The sequence below is a fragment of the Acinonyx jubatus genome, chromosome B1 (genome assembly GCF_027475565.1).
Source record: "Acinonyx jubatus isolate Ajub_Pintada_27869175 chromosome B1, VMU_Ajub_asm_v1.0, whole genome shotgun sequence".
Taxonomy (NCBI): domain Eukaryota; kingdom Metazoa; phylum Chordata; class Mammalia; order Carnivora; family Felidae; genus Acinonyx; species Acinonyx jubatus.
Window position 1 is genome coordinate 17,268,988 of NC_069382.1, and position 27,348 is coordinate 17,296,335.

The following is a 27,348-nucleotide window of genomic DNA, read 5'->3' on the forward strand; positions in this document are numbered from 1 at the left end:
CCCCAAATAGCCAAAGTAATTTTGAAGAAGAAGACCAAAGCAGGAGGCATCACAATCCCAGACTTTAGCCTCTATTACAAAGCTGTAATCATCAAGACAGTATGGTATTGGCACAAAAACAGACACATAGACCAATGGAATAGAATAGAAACCCCAGAATTAGACCCACAAAAGTATGGCCAACTGATCTTTGACAGAGCAGGAAAGAACATCCAATGGAAAAAAGACAGTCTCTTCAACAAATGGTGCTGGGAGAACTGGACAACAACATGCAGAAGGATGAAACTAGACTACTTTCTCACACCATTCACAAACACAAACTCAAAATGGATAAAGGACCTGAATGTGAGACAGGAAACCATCAAAACCCTAGAGGAGAAAGCAGGAAAAAAACCTCTCTGACTTCAGCCGCAGCAATTTCTTACTTGACACATCCCCAAAGGCAAGGGAATTAAAAGCAAAAATGTACTATTGAGACCTCATGAAGATAAAAAGCTTCTGCACAGCAAAGGAAACAACAAAACTAAAAGGCAACCAACGGAATGAGAAAAGATATTTGCAAATGACATAGTGGACAAAGGGCTAGTATCCAAAATCTATAAAGAGCTCCCCAAACTCCACACCTGAAAAACAAAGAATCCAGTGAATAAATGGGCAGAAAACATGAATAGACACTTCTGTAAAGAAGACATCCAGATGGCCAACAGCCACATGAAAAGATGCTCAACGTCACTCCTCATCAGGGAAATACAAATCAAAACCACACTCAGATATCACCTCACGCCAGTCGAGTGGCCAAAATGAACAAATCAGGAGACTATAGATGCTGGCAAGGATGTGGAGAAATGGGAACCCTCTTGCACTGTTGGTGGGAATGCAAACTGGTGCAGCTGCTCTGGAAAACAGGGTGGAGGTTCCTCAAAGTTAAAAATAGACCTACCCTATGACCCAGCAATAGCACTGCTAGGAATTTACCCAAGGGATACGGGAGTGATGATGCATAAGGGCACTTGCACCCCAATGTTTATAGCAGCACTTTCAACAATAGCCAAATTATGGAAAGAGCCTAAATGTCCATCAACGGATGAATGGATAAAGAAATTGTGGTTTATATACACAATGGAATACTACGTGGCAATAAGAAAGAATGAAATCTGGCCCTTTGTAGCAACATGGATGGAACTGGGGAGTGTGATGCTAAGTGAAATAAGCCATACAGAGAAAGACAGATGCCATATATTTTCGCTCTCATGTGGATCCTGAGAAACTTAACAGAAGACCATGGGAGAGGAGAAGGGGGAAAAAAAAAGGGAGGGAGGCAAACCATAAGAGACTCTTAAAAACTGAGAACAAACTGAGGGTTGATAGGGGATGGAAAGGAGGGGAGGGTGGGTGATGGGTACTGAGGAGGGCACCTTTTGGGATGAGCACTGGGTGTTGTATGGAAACCAATTTGAGAAGAAATTTCATATTTAAAAAAAACACAAAACAAAAGAAAACAAAAAAACTCAAATGGGAAGTAGGAAATCCGATACCTCTAGAATATAATAAATATCATGAGGAAAAATAAAAGTCCAATCTGCTATTATTTGATTAATTTTTATTCTTAGAACACAATTTAACTTAATTTTTATTAAAAATGAAACAAACTTATTTTATAATTTTGCAGAGAGAGAGGGAGACACAGAATCCGAAGCAGGCTCCAGGTTCTGAGCTGTGAGCAGAGAGCCGACATGGGGCTTGAATCCACAAACCATGAGACAATGACCTGAGCCCAAGTCGGACGCTTAACTGACTGAGTGACCCAAGCTCCCCTACAATTCACTGACTTTTATGGAGGAAATTTCAGTAAAGCCTTGGCCTACCCCACCCTCCAATATTTATTGTACTATCTGTCTGTTTTATACGGATGTACTTTAAAGGGCTTTTATCAAATACCAGTGATCAAGAGTCATCTTTATGTGTGAACAGCTTTCAATGCATTCCAATTTTGAAGTCCATCGAAGTCAAGCAGTTCACTTTCATTTTGGATCAGCAAATTGCATAATTCTCTACAGTCCCTATTATCATATTCATTTCAACAGATCATAAGACTGTCTTCTGTGTTTAGGACTCTCTATGCTAAAAAAATTAAATAAATACCTCAACTTTTGTCTCACTCATTTATCACATCTGTATATATGCAATTTCTATCATTGCATAAGAAATCATCACAAAATTAGCAACTTAGAAGAGCACACATTTATTATCTGTTTCTGTGGGTCAGAAGTCGGGGCAGAGATTATCTGAGTCCCCTGCTCAGAGGTCCAAGGACTTGGCTGGGCTTTATTGTCATCTGGAGGCTTGGTTGGGGAAGATTTGCTTCCAGGGTCATTCAGATTATTGGCATAATTTTCTTGAGGCTCTATGACTGGATGGCATTCCTTGGCTTTTCACTGGTTGTCAGGTGAAGGGTACCCTCAAGTCCTAGATGTTGCTTACAGTTCCTTGCCATGTGGCTTCTCCTAAATAGTCATTAATTCATCAAGCCCACAAAGATGGACTTCAGTCCAGTCTGCAAAGACAGAGTCTCATATAATACAACATAACTGTGGAAGTGATATCCATCACCTTTGCCATATTTTATTCATTAGAAGCAAGTCATATCCTACCCAGACTCAATGAAAGAGATTACATGAAGGTATGAATATCAGTGGGTAGAAACCATTAGGGGTTATGTGAGGAGCTGATTGCTCCAATTCCCCTCTATCAAAAACAAAAATATGTGACTCTGGAAAATGAAATCCAAGGTTACATAAAATGGGTTAGTTCCCAGTCATGTCATCTTTGCATATTCAGAAAAATTATATGAAGTTTACTAAAAGTAAGGAATGTCTTAGATTTTTTAAATTCTTAGTACTATATTAAACTTTTTTTTTTTAATGCTTCACCAATTTCCGTGTCATCCTTGTCAGGGGCCAAATTAATCCTCTCTGCATTGTTTCAATTTTTTAAGCTAACTTTTTAAATTGCTGGCCTATTTAAATTTCTTGAAGACTGGATGTGCTTACTAGTGATCTCAAATTGTAGAATGTTGTGAACTTCTGGAGAAAGATGGTGGAATGGGAGGACCCTAAGGTCCTATCTTCCCATGGATACAACTAGATAACATTCATATCAGTATGATATGAATCCAAGGGGAAAAAAACCCAAAGGGGAAAAAAACCCAAGGGGAAAAAAAACCCAAAGACTGGCAGAACCAACTCCAACAATTAAATATAGAAAAGAAATCATATCAAAGAGGGTAGAAAGGGCAGAGGTGGGGGAAGCTAAATGGACCTGTGGGTCTGTCTACTGGAAGGAGAGACCCAGAGGCCAAGGGAGGTGAGAGAAACAGCCTATCATGCCAGGAAGCCTACACAGAGAAGACAAATCCCATAACATTTGGCTTTGAAAAACAGAGGGGCTGAATTTTGTAAGTTCTTATAACCAGCGGAACTTATAGCCTGGAACTTTAAAAATCAGTGGACTTGGCCCTGGGACAGCTGGGAGGGTGATAGGAAATGGAATCCCCATCTCCAAAAAGACAGCACAAAAATCAGCCCACAGCATAAAGGCAGCAGTTTGAAAGATGCCTGGAGCATACTGGAGGGAGAGTTATATACTAATCACAGAGCATGTCCCACCGGGACACAGATCCCTGGGAAACTCTTCCAAAAACAAAGGAGATGGCAAGTGCCAATACCCTCCCCTGTCTCCAACATAAACATCTGACCATCTGTGGGATCCAGTGTAGTTCAGGCATTCAGTACTAACTTGCTTATGCTGCACTCTGCACCCTCCAGTCTGACCTGTCTCAGCCCCAGCAATGTAGGTCCCTTTCCCCAGAAGACTGGCATGAACCCTACCAACACTGCATCTCCCAAGTGTGCAATTGCAGTGCCTTGGTCTCCTTGGTGATGATAGTGGCTGGTCACCTCCTGCTGGAGGACATGCATACCTTTTCAAAACCACATGCCTTACCCTCCCACACTTTGTGGAGTGGCCTCTGCCTCCCCTTGGGCAGACGAACAGTACCACCTTGTTAAAAGTGTGTACCCCACTATTTCAAAAACAGGAGACATGGTTGACTTTCCTAACAGAGAGCTAGCTAGACACAGTGAGGAGACAGAGGAATGTGTCCCAGATGAAAGAACAGGACAAAATTACAGCCATAGACCTAAGCAAAACAGAGACAAGTAATATATCCAATAGAGAATTTTTTTTCAATATATGAAGTTTATTGTCAAATTGGTTTCCATACAACACCCAGTGCTCATCCCAAAAGGTGCCCTCCTTAATACCCATCACCCACCCTCCCCTCCCTCCCACCCCCCATCAACCCTCAGTTTGTTCTCAGTTTTTAAGAGTCTCTTATGCTTTTGCTCTCTCTCACTCTAACCTCCTTTTTTTTAAACTAATGATCATAAAGCTACTCATTTGACTTGAGAAGAGAGTGGAGGCAGTGAGACCCTTACCAAAGAGATAAAAAAAGAACCAAAGATGAAGAACACAACGATTGAAATAAAAAATAGACTAGACAGAATAAATAGCAAACTAGAGGAAGCAGAAGAACAAATCAGTGACCTGGAGAAGACAGTAATGAAAAGTAAACAGCTGAGCAGGTGCGAGAAAAACAATACACAAAATGAGAATAGACACAGGGAACTCAGTGACTCCATTAAGAATAATAACAGTCACATTACAGAAATCCCAGAAGGAGAAGATTGAGAGAAAAGGGGGAAATGAAAACTTACTTGAAGAAGTAATAACTGAGAACTTCCTGAATCTGGGGAAGGAAACAGAAATTCAGATCTAGGAGGCACAGACAGCCCCTAACAAAATCAACCCAAGAAGGTCCACACCAAGACACACAGTAATTAAAATGGATAAAAGTAGTGATAAGGAGAGAATTTTAAAAGTAACAAGAAAGGGCACCTGAATGGCCCAGTCAGTTCTGCATCCAGCTCTTGATTTCAGCTCAGGTCATGATCTCACGTTCGTGGGTTTGAGCCCTGCATTGGGCTCTGTGCTGGCCATGTGGAGCGTGTTGGGATTCTCCCTTTCTCCCTGTGTCTCTGCCCCTCCCCAGCTCATTCTCATTCATTCTCTCTCCCTCCTTCCCTCCCTCCCTCTCTCTCTCCTCAAAGATAAATAAACTTAAGGAAAAAAGCAGCAAGAAAAAGAAAACAGTTATAGGGAAACCCCATAAGGCTATCAACTGATATTTCAGCAGAAATTCTGAAAGGCAGAGGGGAGTGGCATCATATATTCAAAGTGCTAAAAGGAAAAAAATCTGTAGCCAAGAACCCTCATTCCAGCAAAGCTATCATTCAGAATATAAGGAGAGAGAAAGATTTTCTAAAACAAAAATTAAAGGAGTTCATGACCACTAAATGAGCACTACAAGGAATATTAAAGGGGATTATTTGAGTGGTGAAAAAAGACCAAAAGCAACAAAGGCTAGAAAGTAACAGAGAACATCATCAGAAACAACAGCTTTTTTAGGTAATACAGGGGCAGTAAATTTATATCTTTCAGTAATTACTGTGAATGTAAATGGACTAAATGCCCCAATCAAAAGACATAGGGTAATAGAATGTTTAAAAACTAAGAACCATCTATATGTTGCCTACAAGAAACTCATTTTAAGACCTAAAGACACCTGCAGATTGAAAGTGAGGGAATAGAGATTCATTTATCATGTTAATGGACATCAAAAGAAAGCCAAAATAGCCATACTTATATGAGAAAAACTAGATTTTTAAAACAAAGACTGTAAGAAGAAATGAAGAACATCATTATATCATAATTAGGGGGTCTACCCATCAAGATGTAACAATTTTAAACATTTATGTCCCCACTTGAAAGAACCCAAATATATATATCAACTAATAACAAACATAAAGAAACCCACCCACTGATAATAATAAAATAATCATAGGGTACTTTCACACCCCATTTACAGCAATGGGCAGATCATCTAAGCAGAAAATCAACAAGGAAAACAATAGCTTTGAACGACACACTGAACAAGATGGACATAACAGATATATTCAAAACACTTCATCTTAAAGCAACAGAATACACATTCTTTTCAACTGCACAAGGAACATTCTCCAAAACAGATCACATATGGGGTAACAAATCAGCTCTCAACAAGTACAAAAAGAATGAGACAATTCCATACATTTGTTCAGACCACAAGCTTATGAAACTTGAACTGAGCCACAAGAAAAAATCTGGAAAGACCACAAATACATGGAGGTTAAATAACATCCTACAAAAGAATGAATGGGTTAACCAGGAAATTAAAAAAGAAATTAAAAAGTACATGGAAGCAATTGAAAATGAAAACATGACAGTCTAAACCTTTTGGGATTCAGTAAAGGCAGTCCTAAGAGGGAAATATATTGCAATACAGTCCTAACTGAAGAAGCAAGAAAAGTCTCAAATATACAACCTAACATTAAACCTAAATGAGACAGAAAAGGAACAGCAAATAAAGCCTAAAGCCAGAAGAAGGAAAATAATAAGGACTAGAGCAGAAATAAATGAAAGAGAAACAACAGCAAAACAGTAGAACATACCAATGAAACCAAGAGATGGTTCTTTGAAATAATTAATAAAATTGATATACCCATAGCCAGACTGATCAAGAAGAAAAGAAAATGGACTCAAAGTCCTAAACAAAAGAGGTTAGGTCACAACCAACACAACAGAAACACAATCATAAGAGAATATTATGAAAAATTATATGCCAACAAACTGGGAAATCTGGAAGAAATGGAAAAATTGTTAGAAACATATAAACTACCAAAACTGAAACAAGAAGAGACAGAAAATTTGAACAGACCCATAACCAGTAAAGAAATTGAATCTGTAATCAAAAATCTTCCAATAAACAAAAGTCCAGGCCGGACAGCTTCCCAGGGGAATTCTACCGACATTTAAAGAAGAGTTAATACCAATTCTTTTGAAGCTGCTCCAAAAAATAGAAATGGAAGGAAAACTTCCAAAGTCATTCCACAAGGCCAGCATTACCTTGATTCCAAAACCAAAGACCCCACTAAAAAGGAGAACTACACGCCAATTTCCCTGATGAACATGGATGCAAAAATTCTCAATAAGATACTAGCAAACCAGATCCAACAATACATTAAAAGAATTATTCACCATGGATCAAGTGGGATTTATCCTCGGGTGCAGGGCTGGTTCAATACCCACAAATCAATCAACATGCTACATCACATTAATAAAAGAAAGGATAAGAACCACATGATCCTCTCAACAGATGCAGAAAAAACATTTGACAAAACGCATCATTTCTTGATAAAAACCCTCAAGAAAGTGGGCATCAGTGGAACCTAACTCAACATCATAAAGGCCATATATGAAAGACCCACAGCTGAGATCATCCACAATGGGGAAAATTGAGAGCTTTTCCTATGGTCAGGAACAAGACAGGAATGGCCACTCTTACCATTGCTATTTAACATACTACTGGAAGTCCTAGCCTCAACAATCAGACAACAAAAAGAAATAAAAGACATCCAAATTGGCAAGGAAGAAGTCAAACTTTCACTATTTGTGGATGACAGGCTATTCCAATTAGGAAATCCAAAAGATTCTGCCAAAAAAATTGCTAGAACTAACACATGAATTCAGCAAAGTTGCAGGATATACAGTCAATGTACATAAATCTGTTGCACTTCTATACACCAATAATGAAACAGCAGAAGAATAAATAAGCGAATCAGCCCCATTTACAACTGCACCAAAACCCATAAGACACCTAGGAATAAACCTAACCAAAGATGTAAAAGAACTGTACTCTGAAAACTATAGAAAACTTATGAAAAAAATTAAAAAGGACACAAAGAAATGGAAAAGCATTCCATGCTCATGGATCAGAAAAACAAGCATTGTTAAAATGTCTATGCTACCCAAAGCAACCTACACATTTAATACCATTCCTATCAAAATACACCCAGCATCCTTCACAGAGGTAGATCAAAGAATCCTAAAGTTTGTATGGAACCACAAAAGACCCCAAATAGTCAAAGGAGTTCTGAAAAAGAACAACAAAACTGGAGGCATCACAATTCTGGATTTCAAGCTAGATTGCAAATCTGTGGTTATCAAGACAGTATGGTATGCCACAAAAAAGTGGACACATAGATCAACAGAACAGAATAGAAAACCCAGAAATGGACCCACAACTGTATGGTCAACTCATCTTTGACAAAGCAGGAAAGAATACCTAATGGAAAAAAAAAAGACAGTCTCTTCAACAAGTGATGTTAGGAAAACTGGACAGCAACATGCAGAAGAACACTTCCTTACACCATACACAAAAATAAATTCAAAATGAATGAAAGACCTAACTGTGAGACAGGAAACCATCAAAATCCTAGAGGAGAAAACAGGAAACCACCTCTTTGACCTTGGCCAGGGCAGCTTCTTACTAGACATGTCGCTGAAGGCAAGGGAAGTGAAAGCAAATATGAAATATTGGGATTTCATCAAGATAAAAACTTTTGCACAGCAAAGAAAACAATCAACAAAATGAAAATCAGCCTATGGACTGGGAGAAGATATTTGCAAACAGCATATCTTATAAAGGGTTAGCATCCAAAATCTATAAAGAACTAATCAAACTCAACACCCAATAAACAAACAATCCAGTTAAGAAATGGACAGAAGACATGAACAGACACTTTTTTCCAAAGAAGACATCCAGAGGCTGACACACGAAAAGATGCTCAACATCACTCATCAATAGGGAAATACAAACCAAAACCACCAAAAGATACCACCTCACACCTGTCAGAATGCCCAAAATGAACAAGACAGGAAACAACAGGTGTTGGTGAGGATGTGGAGAAAGGGGAACCATGTTGTAGTGCTGGTGGGAATGCAAACTGGTGCAGCCACTCTGGAAAACAGTAAGGAGGTTTCTCAAAAAGTTGCAAACAGAACGACCCTACAATCTAGCAATTGCACTAGGTATTTACACAAAGGATACAAAAATACAGATTTGAAGGGGCACATGACCCCAATGTTTAGAGCAGCATTATTAACAACAGCCAAACTATGGAAAGAGTCCTAATGTCCATCGACTGTTGAATGGATAAAGAAGAGGTTATATATATGATATATACATATATATCATATATACACATATATCATATATACCCATATGTGTGTGTGTGTGTGTGTGTATAATGGAATACACACACACACACACACACACACACACACACACTGGAATATTACTCAGCCAAGAGTAAGAATGAAATTTTGCTATTGGCAAAGACGTGGAGGGAGCTAGGGTATATTATGCTAAGCAAAATAAGTCAATCAAAGAAAGAAAAATACCATATGATTTCACTCATAAGTGGAATTTAAGAAACAAAGCAGTCAAAGTTATGGGAGGGGGAAAAAAAAGAAAAAAGAGACAGGGAAACAAACCATAAGAGACTCTTAAAGATAGAGAACAAACTGAGGGTTGTTGGAGGGGAGGTGGTCGGGGGATGGGCTAGATGGTGATGGGTATTAGGAGGGCACTTGTTGGGGAGCCTGGATGGCTCTGTCAGTGAAGCGTCAGACTTTGGTTCAGGTCACAGTCTCATGTTTCATGAGTTCAAGCCCTGTGGTGGGCTGTGGACTGACAGTACAAAGCCTGCTTTGGATCTTCTGTCTCCCTCTCTCTCTCTCTCTCTGTCCCTCCTCCACACACGCTTTATCATCTCAAAAATATATTTTTTTAAAAGGATGGCACTTGGGGAACCTGGGTGGTTCAGTCAGTTAAGTGTCTGACTTAGGCTCAGGTCATGATCTCACAGTTTGTGAGTTTGAGCCCCACATTGGGTTCTGTGCTGACAGCTCAGAGCCTGGAGCCTGCTTTGGATTCTGTGTCTCCCTCTCCCTCTGTCCTTTACCCTCTCTCTCTCTGTCTCTCTCTCTGTCTCTCTGTCTCTCAATAAAAAAAATAATTTAAAAAAAAGGAGGGTACTTGTTATGATGAGCCCTGGGTATTTTATGTGAGTGATGAATCCTTGAATTCTATTCCTGAAACCAATACTGCACTGTATATTAAGTAACTAGAATTTAAAATTTAAAATTTTGAAAAGAAGAAGAAGAAAAAAAAGGAGTGTATGCAGCCAGTGCTTTATATATGAGACTTTGATATAGAATTGAGCTGGCATTAAAAAAATCATTCATAGAGAATAGAATATTTGTTAAATCATATTAGAAGAAATGGTTTCATTATGTAGAGAATAATGAGCCTACCTCACATCATATTACAAAATAAAGTCCTGATGGTCTGTTGAGATATATATTACAAACAAATCTATAATGCTAATGAGCGATATGCCTTTATATCTACCAATTTTTATAAAAAGATTTCTAAAAATATCATCATCCAGTAGTGTCATAAATCCTCAAACTCTGAATTGTATTATTCTAGCTCTGTTTAGCATGTTTACATTCAAGAAGAGGCTAGATCTTCAAAGAGAGAGTGTCCAAACCTATAAAAGTAAAGAGAATAGGTTTCGAAGAGGCCATTAGATTTGGTATCCAGTAACTTGTTTGTAAGTTTAGAGAAAGGAATTTCACTAGCCAGCTGGGGGTATTAAAAGCACCCAGAGCATTTTGGACATACTATAGGTGTGGACTCACCTTCACCAAACATTTGGCAACAAACAAGCTTTTCTCGTCAAGCCATTGAGAAAAACAAAAATGCTGTTTATTTTAATTTTATTTGGAGATGCAGACATGTTCCTGTAGCCAAAGCAAAACTTGGAACCATTCTGGATTTTGGTCTCTGAGCTTAGGTTTACTTTTGTGTTTAATAAAAGAGTCAACAGTACTTTTGACAATCAGTGGTTTTCCCCCAAGTCCTAGCTAACATTATCTCCCTTCGCAAACCAGGCTCCTGCAGCCAGCCTGTGGTAAACAATTCCTGAAAGCGTAATAACCACTGCCACTCTTGCCTCCTCAATTACTGCTTTGCCATCTTCCCAGCTCATGTTGTAAACATTCTGAAATGAAGACTCTATAAACCCAAGCTATTGGCTTCCATAAAGGAACATGTCATTAAAAAAGAAAACGTTTATAAAGGCATTATTTTTTCTTGGCCAAGATAATTGAATGTATTCTTTTCTTTCCTCATGATTCATTCTAAATGGTAAGAGTTTTATTTCCAGAAAATGTTTTTGAGATTACTGGAATTTAGTAGCAAATACAGAAAATAATCTATCCAATATTCTAAATAATGGGCTGGAGAGTAGGAAGCATTTTGTACGTGTGTCACCCTATAGAGAGAAACCTGAAGCCAATTTATATAAGGAGAATAGAGTTTGTCACTGTAGCAGAAGAGAATTTTCACCTTGCCTCACTGCTATGGGGAGCAGTCCTCTTGGATAGAAAAGTCAGAAGGCAGCAGAAGATAACATTTCTACTTAACATGTGAAAATAAAATTCTAGTAGTGAGGATTTTCAGAAGGAAGTGTGGACTTTTCAGAAATAGTGAGTTCCATGTCACTAGAGGTATTCAGGCAGGGGTTGGGTAGTTGTAAACAAACAAACAAACAAACAAACAAACATTGTAAAAGCATTCATAAGGCCTCAGTGACTTTCCAGTACTAAGAGTCTATATTTCTGAAAATTCATTTGGGGGCTAAAGTTGTATACATCCTTGTCTTGCATGTGATTCTCCAGCCTCAAGGGTCAGTGAATTGGTTTTACACTTCACTTGATGCAGACGAGTTGAGGGGGACAAGTGGAGGCTCTCGTATGCTCTTTGACTCCATAGAGCATTCTCAAGGAGTCAGGGTTGGAACAAGGAGGAAAAATAAAAGGCATAAATGTTTCAGCGAGCATCACTGGTGTGGGAAACTCTTGCAGTCTTCCCTGCATGAGAATAACACGTGGCACAAACAAAAGTCCCCATAAGGACTTTGTCAGGGATTGTGTTTATCGTTCTTCCTCGTTTGAATTCTTTTCCTCCCACCCTTTCTCTGCCCATGAAAATTCACGTTTTCCTGTCCTAAGTCACATGGGACTTCCCCCATAAAGCAATTTACTGATTCATAAAATAAAATAAACACCATAATCTCCTCTCACATGCTTCCCATATGTCTTTTCCTCTATTTGGTTTTAGCGCTTAGCAGGTACTTACTACTTTTATTCTAAAAATATCTTCCCTCACCTACTAGAATCTAAATTTTTGAGGACAAAGACTGTGTCTAATCAATCCTTATATCACCTAATGTGTGTAATTCCCTACCTTAAACCTAGTAAATCTCAAAAGATATTAAACGAATGGGTTAATGAACAGGATGTTCTGTATAGAGGGAAAATGCCAAAGTTGACTTCTTGCTGCAGACACCTCCACTCCTTTCCTAAGATCTCCCCTACATGCTCTTTTATTTCAGACTTTGTGCTGGAAAACAACAGAATTGAGAAAATACGAGGGGTACAGGGTTGGGAAGTTCGTCAGGGGCATATGTAACTTTATGAAATATCAGTTTCAAAGATCAACTTACAGTTTTTTCCCCTTTCAGATAAGAAGCACAGTGTGTGAGTGGCATTGGAAAGAGGGAAAAGGCCAAGTGAAGTTCAGTCACTCACCACAAAAGGCAATAAAACAAGACCATTGAGAAAGGTACTGGGAAAATGACTTTCCTTCAGAACTGCAAACCCTGTCAACAGCATGAGGTGAACCTCAGTCAACACACTAAGTGTGGGCAAGGTAAGAAGATTTCAAGCAACTCAAACACAAAGAGAAAGCTTTTTAAAACATTAGTGACTCTTTTCCACATTTCCACTTAAGCTCTATCCGTAAGGGAAATATTCTCCCGTATTCCACAGCAATATATCTTTTTTTTTTTTTTAACATGTAGCCCATTGCCAGCCACCTAGAAGTGGAGGTGGAGATGTTGAACAGCTACCTTGGAACCGAGTTCTTAATATGTGTTCCGAGGGTTAATACTCAGTGAAGCAAAGCGGATGATGGCCAGATAAAACAGTCACAACCCTCAGATGGAAAATAATGTCGCTGGGCAAGCCAAAATATAATTTCTCCTCTGACTTTTCCCTCCAGGAAGTTCTTGTGAAAAACACCTTTCCAGCACAATAGTCATCGAATCCAATTATATATTTTTAGACACTACTAACCATTCTTTTTTTTTTTTCTTTCTTCCATTTCAAGAAAATTCTGCACATCTGGAAAGAACAGCAATGAAGAACAGGAGCTGGCGCTTTCGTGCTCGGCTCCTACTGGGCATGTTTCGTTTAATTTCCTCCGTTTTTATGACACTTTCCTATGTTGCTACTCCAGACATTCAATAAAACACCTCACCACGTAGGAAGCATGAGGGAAGGAAAATCTAAAGAAAGTCTGACAGAAGTTCTGAGCGTCTGCTCACCACAATGATCAGCGAAGGCAGGCAGGAGCATATACTCAGGTTTCTGAAAAACACTTCTCTAGGGTCTCCCCTTAGTCTCTGTGTAAAAACTCGGCTGCCTTTTGCAACTCTGATTCCTTGTCACACAAACCGTCTTACTTGCATTCGGCTTCTATAGTCTGCCCACCTCTTCAATGTCAGAAAGAAGGAGTACAAATGGCCCTATGGCTGATTCGGTTTTCCATACATCTCTCATCTCATCTACAATCAATCAGTTTTTCCAATCAGCAAGTGAGAAGCCATTTCTTTCTATCTTCTCATTTACAGAGAAGCAAGAACTAGTTATGGAAACTATCTAGAGCAAGCCCATGGTCTGGTCAAGACAAGGAGGAATTAGATATGGGATTAAATAGGTCAAGAGCTGAGTCATGACCTGGGCTTTAAGCACAATGAGGAAGCAAGCACGACAAGGTTGAATTACTGAGTGCCTAGGGAAGCCATTTGTTTAGAAAAGGATCTGAAGTAAATGAAGAATACTTAGCACCTAGTCTCTGGGGATTGATTACCAAAGAAGAAACTGTCTTTTGTTTGTTTACAGTATGTGAATGAGTTCCAGATCCTTGCTGGATGTGAGGTGAGGAGAGTCTATGACAGTACGGGGTGCCCACAATATGTGAGAAAAGAAGAAAAACACAAAACGAGGAGGACATGGGCATGAAAGCCAAATTTTAACCATTCTGTAAACTTTTCAGGGAATGACTTGTGGCCTATTTTAAATATCCCAAATTAGCATTTTCCTTTACCACATTTTCTTCTTGATACAGGCACACTGCCAGTTAAATGGAGAACAATTTCTCTGTCATATCTCTACTGGGAGGAGTGATAAATAAATCCCTTGGTTTATTTTTTAATTTTTTCTTATTCATCAAATATTTGTAAACTTGTCTTCAATTCATGCAGGCCTGTGCAAGACACTAAGCTTAGAATGGACTTACTCTTAAAATTTAATTTTTAAATTTTACTGTGGAAACATGAGATCTACCTCTTAAAAATTTTATTAAATGTACAATATATTATTGCTGACTATAAACATGATGTTGCACAGCTGATCTCTAGAGCGTATTCATCTTGCTTAACTGAAACTTTATACCCATTGCTTAGTTATCTCCCAATTTCCACCTCGTTGCCCAGCCTCTGGCAACCACCATTCCAGTCTCTGATTCTACGAATTTGACAATTTTAGATATCTCATATAAGTGACATCACTCAGGATCTGTCTTTCTGTGACTGGCTTATTTGACTTAGTATAACATCCTCAGTTCATCAATACTGTCACATATTGCAGAATTTCTGACTTTTTAAGGCTGAGTAGTATTCCACTATATGTATATACCATAGTTTCTTTGTCCTTTCATCTGCTGATGGATTTTTAAGTTGTTCCCACAGCCGTTGTGATTAGTGCTGCAGTGAACACAGGCGCACTAATATCTCTTCAAGAGCTTGATTTTGATTCTTTTGGGTAAATATTCAAAAGCAGGATTACTACTTCACATGGTAGTTTTATTTTTATTTCATTTTTTCCATAAAGATTGTATATACGTAAGGTGTGTGACATGATGTTTTGGTACCCATATACAGTAAAATGGTTACTACAGTCTGGTTTGACCAACGTGTCCCCATTCTTCCACCTTATTGCCCTTGGTAAACAGTATTCTGCTCTCTGCTTCTAGGTATTCAAACAATTTTTTTTTTTAGATTTCCACATTAAAAAAAAACGAGATCATGCAGTATTCTTCTTTCTGTGCCTGGCTTATTTCACTCAGCATAATGTTCTCCATTTTCATCCATGTTGTCACAAATGGCAGCAGTGCCTTCTTTTTAAAAGCTGAGTAATATCCCACTGTATGTATATACCCAAATTTCTTATTCATTTATTCATCTGCCAATGGACAGACTGTTTCTGTGAAGGCTGCTATAATGAATATTGGAGTAAAGGTATCTTTTCAAAGTACTGATTTTATTTCCTTCAGGTATATAACCTGAAGACAGACTGCTAGATCATATGATAGTTCTATTTTTTTTAATGTTTATTTATTTATTTTGAGAGACATACACACACATACAGAGAGAGAGAGACAGAGAGAGCGTGCATTAGTAGGGGAGGGGCGGAAAGAGAGAATCCCAAGCAGGCTCGGGGTATAGCCCAATGAGGAGCTTGACCTCATGAACTGTGAGATCATGACTTGAGTTGAAACCAAGAGTTGGACACTTAACTGGCTGAGCCACCATAGCACCCCAGCAGATCTATTTCTAATGTTTTGAGGAAGCTGAATACTGTTTTCCAATTTACAAACTTCTCAATAGTGTATAAATGTTACCTTTTCTCTACATCCTCACCAACATTTGTTATCTTTTGTCTTTTTGATAATAGTCATTTTAACAGGTATGAGGTGATATCTCATTAAGTTTTGGTTTGCATTTCTCTGATGATTAGTGATGTTGACAACTTTTTTATATACCTGTTGGCCCTTTGTATACCTTCTTTGGAAAAATACCTATTCAGATTCTTTGTCCATTTTTAAATTGGGTTGTCTGTTTTACTATCGAGTTGTATGAGTTCCTGATTTATTTTAGATATTAACACCTTATCAAATATATGGTTTTCAAATATTTTCTTCCATCCCATAGGTTGCCATGCCATAGAATGCCTTTTTATTTTTTGATAGTTTCCTCTGCTTTGCAGATAATTTTTAATTTGACATAATCCCACTTGTTTATTTATGCTTTGCTTGCCTGAGCTTTTGGTGTCATGTCCAAAAAATCATTGCCAAGCTCAATCGCAGGGAGACTTTTCCCTACATTTTTTTCATTATATTTTTATGGCTTAAGGTCCTACATTTAAGTCTTTAATCCATTTGAGTTGATTTTTGTGTATAGTGTAAAAGAAGGGTCCATAAATTCCTTGATTTAAAACAACAAGATCCTTCCTTTCCTCCTTTCTTTGCTTCTTCTTTCCTTCATTTCCATCCTTCCCTCCAACCTTTCCTCCATTTCTTTCTTCCCTCCATTCCTTCTTTCCTTTCTTCCTAATTTAGTAGACAAACCATTAGATAAAGATGTGGAAAACTATCATCCTCACAGTTATAGGAACAGCAACCTGGCAGGGGCTTCCAGAATTTGAGTGAGGTAAGGAGAGTGTCTGGGAGAGCTGGTGCACTGGTGGCAGCCCGGCACTGAGCAGTGGAGCATGCCCAATTTGGGGAAGATATCTGACAGGGGAAGTGGGGAGTGGCAATCTGGTGTGGAATATTAGAGACTGGGTTGGGTGAAGAGGTCTTCCATGTGAGAGAATGACAAAATTAGTTGCTGTTACAAGGTACTGAGGAACCTAGCAGATTGAGGAGTTTGTCTACAGCAGTCATGGAGGATGAGGAGGGTGGACAGGAGAATGATGATGGCTATAATAAGAGTTGGGTACATTATGAAAGGAAATAATCAAATATATACACTGAGAATAACTGAGTCAGATTTTTGCTGGGGGAGAAGGAAGTTACAAATGTGGAAAAAGGGAAAACTAGAATAGACTCTGCAATGTTGGATTGGAAATGGAAATATTAATGTGAATTCATAGTTTTCAACTGATAGATCATAGATAGATATGGATGTAGATATATAGACAGATAATATAATTATATGTAATTTAATTTATATATATTATATATATATATATGTGTGTGTGTGTGTGTGTGTGTGTGTGTGTGTATGTGTGTATATCTGTCCTGAGACAGTCTGAACGCAGAAATACCCCACTGGCAATAAGCATATCTTTCACTCAGCTCTTGCTTTATAAATACCATTCTCCACTAAAAGAAACCAGGGTACCTTGGAGAAATTTCTGATTCTTCGGCTGGGGAAGAGAAGAAAGAGAAGGAATATTTTGTTGTACCATAAAATAAGGAAATGTTCCATAAATGATGAAACCAAATGTCAAAAGGATACATGAACCAGCGTGAGACTCCTTCTAGTCTAATCTGGGATATCTAAACATCAAAATAAATAGTAACTGATTATAACCAATTGAATAAAAGAAATCCACAAGTACATGCAAATATGAATGAATGAATGAGAAGTGAAAGATTTTAATAGTCAAGTGCCAATCAATAAATACAGAAAGAACTACCATCACAGTAATAGTAACCTTGGCAAAAATATCAATGCATGTCAAACATTCGGGTGAAAGTTAGATGATATACAGGAATTTTACATAGATTTGGTGAACGTCTGCACAAAACACTTAATTAGAAAGATAAAAGAGAGAATCTTTACAATGGGGAAACCTGGAGGAAACTACCTTAATCAAGTAATTATGTTTAATATCACCAGGAATGTCACAAACTGAATTTGCTTATAACTTGCTTATAATTTGCTGAGGTACAATGAGAATATTGCTATATCTTTGTTTTCTGATATTCCTGACAATATTTAAATTAAATCTAGACATGAAGAAAAATCAGACAAACCTAAATTGAGAAGCATACTACAAAACAACTGGCCTGTAATTTCTAAAAGTTAAGTCATGCAAACCAAGTAAAGATGAAGGAATGGATCTAAGGTGAACCGGACTAAACAGACTACACGTCAACTAAATAGAACTGGATCCTTTTCTATAAGGGGTATCATTGGAAAACGGTGAAAGTTTAATGAAGTCTATGGATTAAGTGGTAGAAATGTATCTATTTTAAATTCCTAATTTTGATGGCTATATTTTAGTTAGGTAGAATGATGTCGTTGTGAGAAATTCATATGTAGGAGGTGACAGGGCATCAAGTCAGAATCTTAACATAAAATGATTTAGGAAAAAGAAAAATAAAAAAGCTCTTGGTACTTTTCTGTCAACTTTTTGTAAGTTTTGAATTATTTTTAAATAAAAATTTAAATATACCCACAGAAGTATGGATAAAATTGGGGAAATCTGAAGAAGAGCAATAAATTGTATCAACATCATAAACCGGCTGTAATATTGTACTATAGTTTAGCAAAATGTTTCCACTGAGGGAAACTGGTTAAAGGTTATGTGGAAATTTCTTATCCTTTTTTTTTAACAACTCCATGGGAATCTACAATTATCTCAAAATTTTTAATTATGAGAAAATTAGATTAAGGGGAAGTAGTACTGAGCATAGCCTCTCGTTCAATCTTTGTAACAGCCATTACATTGGTATTGTATTCATTACACAGATTAAGAAAGTGAGGAATTTATTTATTTTTATTTTTTTAATGTTTTATTTATTTTTAAGACAGAGAGAGACAGAGCATGAGTGGGGATGGGGCAGAGACAGAGGAGGGAGACACAGAATCTGAAGCAGCTTCCAGGCTCTGAGCTGTCAGCACAGAGCCCGACGTGGGGCTCGAACTCACGAACTGTGAGATCATGACCTGAGCTGAAGTCCGATGGTTAACTGACTGAGCTATCTGGATGCCCCCCCCTTTTTTAATATTTTTAAATGTTTTATTTATTTTTAAGACAGAGAGAAGTGAGGAATTTAAATAAAAACTTTAAAAAAGAAAATAAAGTGAGAGAGTTCAAATACTGCTTAAGAGTCAACTGTTAGTAAATAGAAGAAATGGAATTGGATTAGAATTTTGTCTGGTTTTACAGTTGGAAGAAAATCTTGCTAAAAAAAAAATCTAAAAGAAAGATTCCAAATATACTCAATCACTGTTATTAACGGAAACTAATAAATGCACATTTTTTATTACGTGGATTTAAAATTAAAAAAAAAAATAAAAGAACGAAACTAAATTCTCTGGTCAGACCACGGGGTTACATAATTTTGATTACTAAGATCCCAGAGTACTCAAAGTTCAATATAAACCTGCTAATAACACTTTCACAATTCAGCTAAAAGGAGAGTAGTAACACCCTAAATGCAGTCCAAAGTGCAGGAGAAATTCTGTCTTTGGTATTTTCATGGCAGAAATTACAATTTATAACCGAACAGTTAACAGTAAATATGAAAGCACAGGTTTTCGAGTAGAAGAATGGACACAAGATGTAGGGGAGAGTATGTGGATTATCTAAGAAGATTTTATCCTCTGAAATTAGCAAATGTTTAGTGTTGTATGCATAGGGTATGTTCTCTAAGGGAAGATAGATTCTTCTATAAAAAAAAAATCACACCACAAGGCAAATAAACTCACTGCTGGTTGTCCTTTCTCTGAAAACAAGGCTTCTGCTCTATGACTAGAACTCCAGCTGTAGTGCATAGAAACATCACTTACAGAGCGAAGCATGGGGTACACTCTAGATGAAAAACGGCTGCAAAGTGGAGAAAAATTGCATATACATATGTGGGAGCATACTGGAAGGCCAATTATTATTTAGTATTAATAACATTATTAAAAATAGAAATTGGAAAGATATAAATTGCTCACAGAGAACATATTTCTGATTTTCTCTGGTCCCAACAATGAAGAAAAAAAAAAAGATTGTAACATCTGAATCTATGCAGGAAGGTTCAAGAATGCAATCATCTTTCTTCTCCCAATCTGACATAAAGCTTAGTATATTGTTCACTGAAAAATATGCTTCAAAGATGAAGACACATAATAATAGCAAATATTAGGCAGCCTTCTCTAAGTTTTCCAAAGTTACAAGTTGGCAAAACTGACCTAGCTAAAAACTGAAAGAACAGCTTGGATATACTTACACTGATATTTTATTTTATATATTTTTTATTTATTTATTTTGAGAGAGAGAGAGAGTGTGCAAATGGGGGGGAGGCAGAGGGAGGGAGAGAATCTTAAGCAAGCTCCTCGCCCAGCACAGAGCTTGATGTGGGCTCGTGGGTCATGACCTGAGCTGCAATTGAGAGTTGGACACTTAACCGACTGAGCCACCGAGGCGCCCCTTTACTGATATTTTTAAAAAGCTATATCTTTATGTATTTTGTAGGCTGCAACTCAAGAATTTAAAAAAAACTATCTTATGGGAAGTATATTTCAAATGTCTACATTTGTCTACCAGGTGTATGGAGATAGCTGGGCTAAGACCTCATATTAACCTCTAGACTTCCTGTAAGAATGATTAACTGAGAGATTTAAAGCAATGCTCCTTTCCTAGTCTTTTAAAACACCAAGAGTGCTTAAAGAGCTATACTTAGTGTCTACCAGAATTATTATCTAGTGCATTTAAATAATGTGCATTTAAATGAATAATATATAATTTAGGTCATTTTTTTTTACGTTAAGTGTGATTAAATACATTTTTCCCTAATCTTCAATTATTATTCATGCAGGTTTTCTCTCATTCTTGAGGAAAATTAGCTCATCCCTAGTCTTTACTTGGTCATACTGATTTTATGGTACTTATCACTGGCTCCTCATGTGGGAGTCAAAATACCTTATTCAAGTATCAAAAATTTTATAGCCTTTTTCTCTATCTTCTGTAGACTTCTATTTCCCCTTATTATCCCTCTGTTAAGAGAGACATAATTAATTTCCTCTTGAAAACTATCAGTGCAAAGTTATAAGTTACCTTTCAAGTTTCAAGTTTTCACTCTGCTTGTCCACTTCCTTATGTTCCAATAGAAATTATGTATCTGAGCAATAAAATGGTCTGGAAAAATGATGAAAGTCTTCTTAAATTTTCAAATAAATGTTATCTGCACATGTACTTTAAATTTTTTTCTCTAGGTGACTTTCCCAATCAGGTATTTTACAATATTGTGTTTTACCTCCTTTCCCCTTACTCAAGTCTAAATGTTTCTTAATAAACTAGAGCACACTAACAAACTATTTAAATGTTGGGGCACCAGGGTGGTTCAGTCAGTTGGGAGTCCAACTTTGGCTCAGGTCATGATCTCATGGTTCGTGGGTTCAAGCCCCACATCGGCCTCTGTGCTGACCGTTCAGAGCCTGGAGCCTGCTTCAGATTCTGTGTTGCCCCCTCTCTCTCCCCAGCTTGTGTGCTCGCTCGCTCTCTTTCTCTCTCTCTCTCTCTCTCACAAAAATAAACATTAAAAAAAGAAACTATTTGAATATCTTTAATTGTTTTTTCAAGAAAAGGGGGAAAGCAAAATACTGGACACAAACTTAGAGATGCGGCTGAGTTAGTTAACAGGCATTTTTACACATATGTTCAGAAAATATTTTTCAGACTTCAAATGTTGACCATACTTTCTCCCACATGTATATCTTCAGGGTGAGTTAAAATGCTAATATTACGTAGTCTGGTCATTGAACAATGTCCTATTTCGACCCTGCCCTTGGAGAGCCCCAGGTCATCAGGCAACAATGAAAGAATTTGAAAGATTATCTGACATCATACATTTTATTTGTTTTTTTTTTTAATTTTTAAAAGTTTATTTTACTTGTTTTTGAGAGAGAGAGAGAAAGAGAGGAAGCAAGGGGTTGAGAGAAAGAGAGACAGAGACAGAGACAGAGACAGAATCACAAGCAGGGTGCAAGCTGTCAATGCAGAGCCTGATGCCTGACTCAAACGCAAGAACCATGGGATCATGACCTGAGCCAAAAACAAGAGTTGGACAATTAACCAATTGAGCCAACCAGGTATCCCTGAGATCATACATTTAAAATTTTTTTTCCCTTTGCTTTTGAGGCCTCTTTCCTTACGGAAAATTTAGAAAAGTCAGGTTGGAGTAGAAGTACTGTGAAGGAAAAGCCTAGAGTTGTTAGCTCTGCTTTAGGCTTTAAGGAAAAGAACATGTGCAGTTCTTAAGGCTTCCACAGCTGGCCAGCTGAACGAACATTTGGCAAACAGGATTGTGGCAGGAGCCCAGCCAGGAACAAATAGTTGTATTTGTAGGGGCATATTCTTTATCCTCTCCTTTGGGAACTTAAGAGTAATCAACAGGTAAGGGGATACGTCTGTAAGTCCAGTGAAGGCAAGAGCACAGCTTCTGGTGGAGCTAGCAGAATGGGACTCCCAAATCCGGAAAATGGTGGACAGCATTCCATACCTAGTGTCATTAGTTGTTTTGAAAACAGCAAGTGCCTTGACTAATAAAAAATCCTGGTATGCCTGGGTGGCTCTGTTGGTTAAGCATCTGACTCTTGATTTCGGCTCAGGTCACGATCTCACAGTTTGTGGGGTCAGGCCCCGTGTTGGGCTCTGTGCTGACAGCACGGAGCCTGCCTGGCATTCTTTCTCTCCCTCTCTCTCTGCCCTGCCCTGCCCTGCCCTCCCCTCCTCTCTTCTCTTCTCTCTCTCCCTCAAAATAAATAAATAAACATTTAAATACAATCCTTAGTAAGACAAATGGTGAAATGTGATCTTATCACCTTAGATTTTAGGTTGAGATGCCAGGAAGACAAGAAGTAAAAGTTATTTTGAGACTGTATCATTCACAGAGAAATAAACTGTCATAAGAAGCTGATTCTGGGCTCATCAACAGAGAGAAAGAAAAATAACCCTTCCTTACCTAAGATAAGCTTCCTTTTACTATTGATAAAAGTGTGTCAGGGAATTTAAAATATCTATTGCCTACGATGCTTAAGAAACTTTAAAAACACAAAACACTTGTGAACATGCAAAGCAAAAATATTAATTTCTACTTCAATTCTTGCTAATATTCATTTTACACACTTATAATTTGTTAAAATTATTTTGTTTCCTTGTTATTTCTTATCTCATTGTGACTTCTGCAATTCACAAAATATTTATGCTTCCAAATACTAGCATAATTCTATAAAGCATTTTAATATAAATATTATATTATTCATGTAGTCTGATCCTCAACAGTATTATTACATGTAAACAGGTTTTTCTGAGGGAGGAATGAGCCAGTACAGAGCGCTATAGGGTAAGGCAGCACTGCAATTTATTTTTTAACTCTTACTGCAATTTGAAATGGTAACAAAATTGTTTTTATGTTTTTGTGCATTTTATTTGGTAGTGCTTGTGATTTTTATTTCCTTATGGGTAAGTTTTGTTTTGTTTTTAACTATCACGACTACTTATTCAACAGATTGTGCCTGGTAACTTTATATATCTGTGTGTGTGCGTATGTGTTTGAGATCAAGCTTTTATCAGCTCTATTTGACATATATCCTGTCATTTACAGGTGTCATTACCCTATTATAGTTTATCAGAATTAGTTCCATTTTTATATATTTAAACATTCATTGGCGATATTTCCTTTGATGATACTTTTCTTAATAATACTGCACTTATTTCCTCATTCACACAGGCCTTTATCAAAACAGAAGTGTGGGCAACTCCATGTAACATGAGAAAGTCATCTACAGAGAAAAATAAACTGAAGTAACGTACTCTCCCACCATGGTTACAAATAATCCTGACGTCTCTAGGCTTAATTTGCCATTTTCTAGGGTGTATTTTGTCCAATGAAAATGAGTTAAAGCAAGTTTTTTTTAAATTGGAAATTTATAAATAAATATCCCTACTAATTTATATGTTTCTGTTTGTATTTATACTTGGTAATTCCTGTACTATTCCTTCCATTATAATGTATCTTTCAAAATTTACATGAAAATATATTTTAAAAATTATTTTTATACCAGGGTAATTTCAACTGCATAAACACTTAAGTGTACAACTTTTCAAGTGTGAGAACTTATAATTTTTTGATCATTAACCTTAATATTGGGACTCTATTTCACTGGCAACTACCCACCAGAACAAAATAGAGTATTCTCCATCTCTCTCTTTTTCTCTCCATCTCTCCCTCTCTAGATAGTCCTGGGGTAAACATTAACCATCTAGATCAGTTTTTTTGAAGTTTTTCCCCATGCATTTACCTACTTCAGATCACATGAGATGGTTATTAAAATGCAGATATGTGGGTCCAACAAACCTCGTGAATTAGTTTCTGTGGTGGAGCCTCAGGTATCTGAATTCATAACAAGTCCCCCTGGGGACTCTCATATACAATAAAAAGTGAAAACCAAGATTGTAGATATTTCCCTTCTCTAATCTCAACAACACCAAATATAGTAAGAGTTGTATTACCCAAATTAGAGGATATTTTTAAAATAAGAAATATTTAAGGATGAATTAGAAATTATTTTTCTACACCAATAATGAAGGTTGTTAAATATTCTGCCCCAAGATTTGAAATAAAGAAACTTAGTTCCTTTACCTATAATAATATACAAGTGAGCATGACTCGATATGTGAGTTTCTTTAATTTGATATTTTAAACCACATACTGAAGGATAGCATACATATACAGCAGTACCCAAGGCCCAAGAGTAAGCTCAGTACATTTTCAAAAGTGAGCATATCCATGTAATCAGCACACATATCAAAAAGAAAACGTAGTTGGAACACTTTCTCCCGCTATCAGTCACTGCCATCTCCCTTTCTGACTACTATAGACAGAATACCGCAGATTAGTTCAGGCTAAATTTGAATTTTATATACATTGATCATACATTATATGCTCTTCTTTTTCTGGCTTAGTTTCTTCAGTCTTATCTTTGTAAGAGCCATCCATGTCATTGCCTCGTGCTATTCTTATCGCTATATAGCATACCATTTTATGAATATTCCACACTTTATCATAGATAGAAATTCCTGGACCAAGAATATGAGTATAAGTTTCCCAGCCAGTAATAGGTATGCTTAACTTCAGTCAATGATGTGCTGAATATTAAACAACTAGGTCTCTGGGGTGAGGGAAACAAGCAAACTCTGATTTGTGGCATTTGTCAACTTCTGTGGTGTAAATATTATCACCTTTGTCAGTTTCAGTCAATCAGTGGTGGGTCTCACAAGCCAGTTAAGTCTGCTTCAGCATACCTTACAGATACCGCCAAAGTTTTCAAAGAAGTGCACAGCACTGTATGAAAATTTTGATTACTCTCACACTTGACAAGGGCTTTTACTGTTGTTTTTGTTGTTCTGTTTGTTTTAGCACTTCTGGTGAGTATATAGTGATACTTATTACGGTTATAATTTGGATTTATCCAACAACAGATATGTACAGCATTTTTCCATAAATTTATTGGTCATGTGGATATCCATTTCTGTGAAGTGCCATCCATTTATTGGAAATGTGCTATCAAATTTTTCTGTTGAGTTGTCTGCCTTTTCCTCACATTTCTGTATGAGTTTTTAAAATGTTAGCTATCTAAAATGAGAGTCTCTCTCATTCATCGTAACTCTCCCGTACAGCTGGATATCTATTAGGGAATCCCACACTATTGGGCATAGACTTTGGGTTGCAGACAGACAGGGCCCACTGAGTCTTTTCAAAAGTGACTTTGCTGATCTTTAAAAGTGTAAATCAGAGCATAACGTTCTTCGCTTAAAAACCTTCTAACGACTTCTTTTTGAAGTTAGGATGAAAACGTTGCTTTCTACAACATACACTTCCCTACATTATCTGTCAGACTTTTGCCTACTTGGTGCCCTTACCTTCTACTGTCACTTCATCTCCTGGGCCTACCCCTAGAACATGCTGGGCTCCTTCCTGCCTCAGGGCCTCTGAACTCACTCCCTTTCCTGTGCCTGGAATGATCTCTCAGATTTGCACATGGCTCTCTGCTTCTCATATCTGGTTCTCAACCAAAATACCCTCAGACAGGCCTTTCCTGACCACACACAGGCAACCTCCCTTCTTAGAAAGTTACCCTTTTCATCACTTCATAGCAATTACTACGATGAGAAATGGTCTTATTTATTTGTTTACGTATCTATTTTCTGTCTTCTGCTTTTTAAATAATGTGCTGTATGAAAGACACTCAATCTCTTCATTTCACTACTGTATCCAGTGCTTAGAACATGGCCAGGTACATAATCAGAACTGTCAAACAAATAAATAAAATACTTGTATTTTCAAAAAACACACAATTTTGGGTTCTTCCTAAACTTTGGCTCCTAGAACACTGCAAACAATTACAAAACATCATTTGGTTCTTAGCCATTTTTCGTAAAAGGATTCTCTGCTCTTTCCAAAGATGTTATCTTTCCTATCTTTAACTCGACTACTATGAACACATTTTTCTCCTCTGATGATTCAAGTCAGTGCAGATTCTTTATGCCTCCTTAAGATGCACAGTTTGAGCTACTGGGACAGAGACAGAAGTCAGAAAGATACAGAAGGCCACATGTGGACACCTGCTATATACCAAACATTGTTCTAGGTGCCAGGAATGCAACAGCAAACAAAACAGGCACACTTAGGGGAAACACAAAGTCAGGGACCAGTCCAATCTTCACAAGATAGGAAACAGCAAATGAAATAAGTGTCAACATGAGGATATCCTTCTGAGGGATAAAAGCAGACAAGGGTGTCAAGGAAAGTGAGAAACACAAGGAGATTACATAGCAGGTCCAGGGGAATTCTTGAAAATAGCCTTCTTTCTCGAAGTTTTTATTTAAATCCCAGTTAGCTAACATACAGTGTAATATGTTTCGGGTGTACATGTTAGTGATTCAACATTTCCACACATCATCTGGTGCTCATCACCAGTGCCCTCCTCAATCCCCTCAATCACCTATATAACCCACTACCCCCGGGTTTCTTTTGAAAATATGTGCAAATCTTGCTGCCACTGTCATAGCATTTGAATTAAACATCTGCTATATTTCCAGGGTTACCCCCTTCATTCTCCTGCCAGGGTGAGTTCTGGTGCTCTTGGCATGGTGATGGTAAAAGGATGTCATGAGATATAGAGGAGTTTATAGACGGATCATGTTTTCTCAGGCTTTCTCTTAAGAACCATGCAATTTCATAAATACTGTAACCAGCATTGTTGTGACAAGACTTTAATATTGCTCAGATGACAGACTTATGTTCCATAGCCAAATGAGATGCTGAGGGTGCTGTGGTCAGGCTAAAATGGATTAATGCAAAACATGATATGGGATTACATTAGAGTTAAGAGGAATTTGAGATAGAATATAGTTGGTGTTTGCTATGCAAAT

The 27,348-nt window shown here is 37.5% G+C and overlaps 1 long non-coding RNA gene and 1 other non-coding gene across 2 annotated transcripts in view; both read right to left on the minus strand.

The window, feature by feature from the left end:
• LOC113604649 (uncharacterized) overlaps positions 1 to 27,348 on the minus strand; it is a 201,166-nt gene that overhangs the window by 154,577 nt on the left and 19,241 nt on the right. Inside the window, exon 2 of the long non-coding RNA XR_008295855.1 lies at positions 20,971 to 21,051. This is a non-coding gene — a long non-coding RNA (uncharacterized LOC113604649). The remainder of the gene's footprint in view (positions 1 to 20,970; positions 21,052 to 27,348) is intronic.
• LOC113604735 (U6 spliceosomal RNA) lies at positions 2,911 to 3,013 on the minus strand. Its single transcript, XR_003426756.1, has one exon. It is a non-coding gene; the product is annotated as a U6 spliceosomal RNA (small nuclear RNA).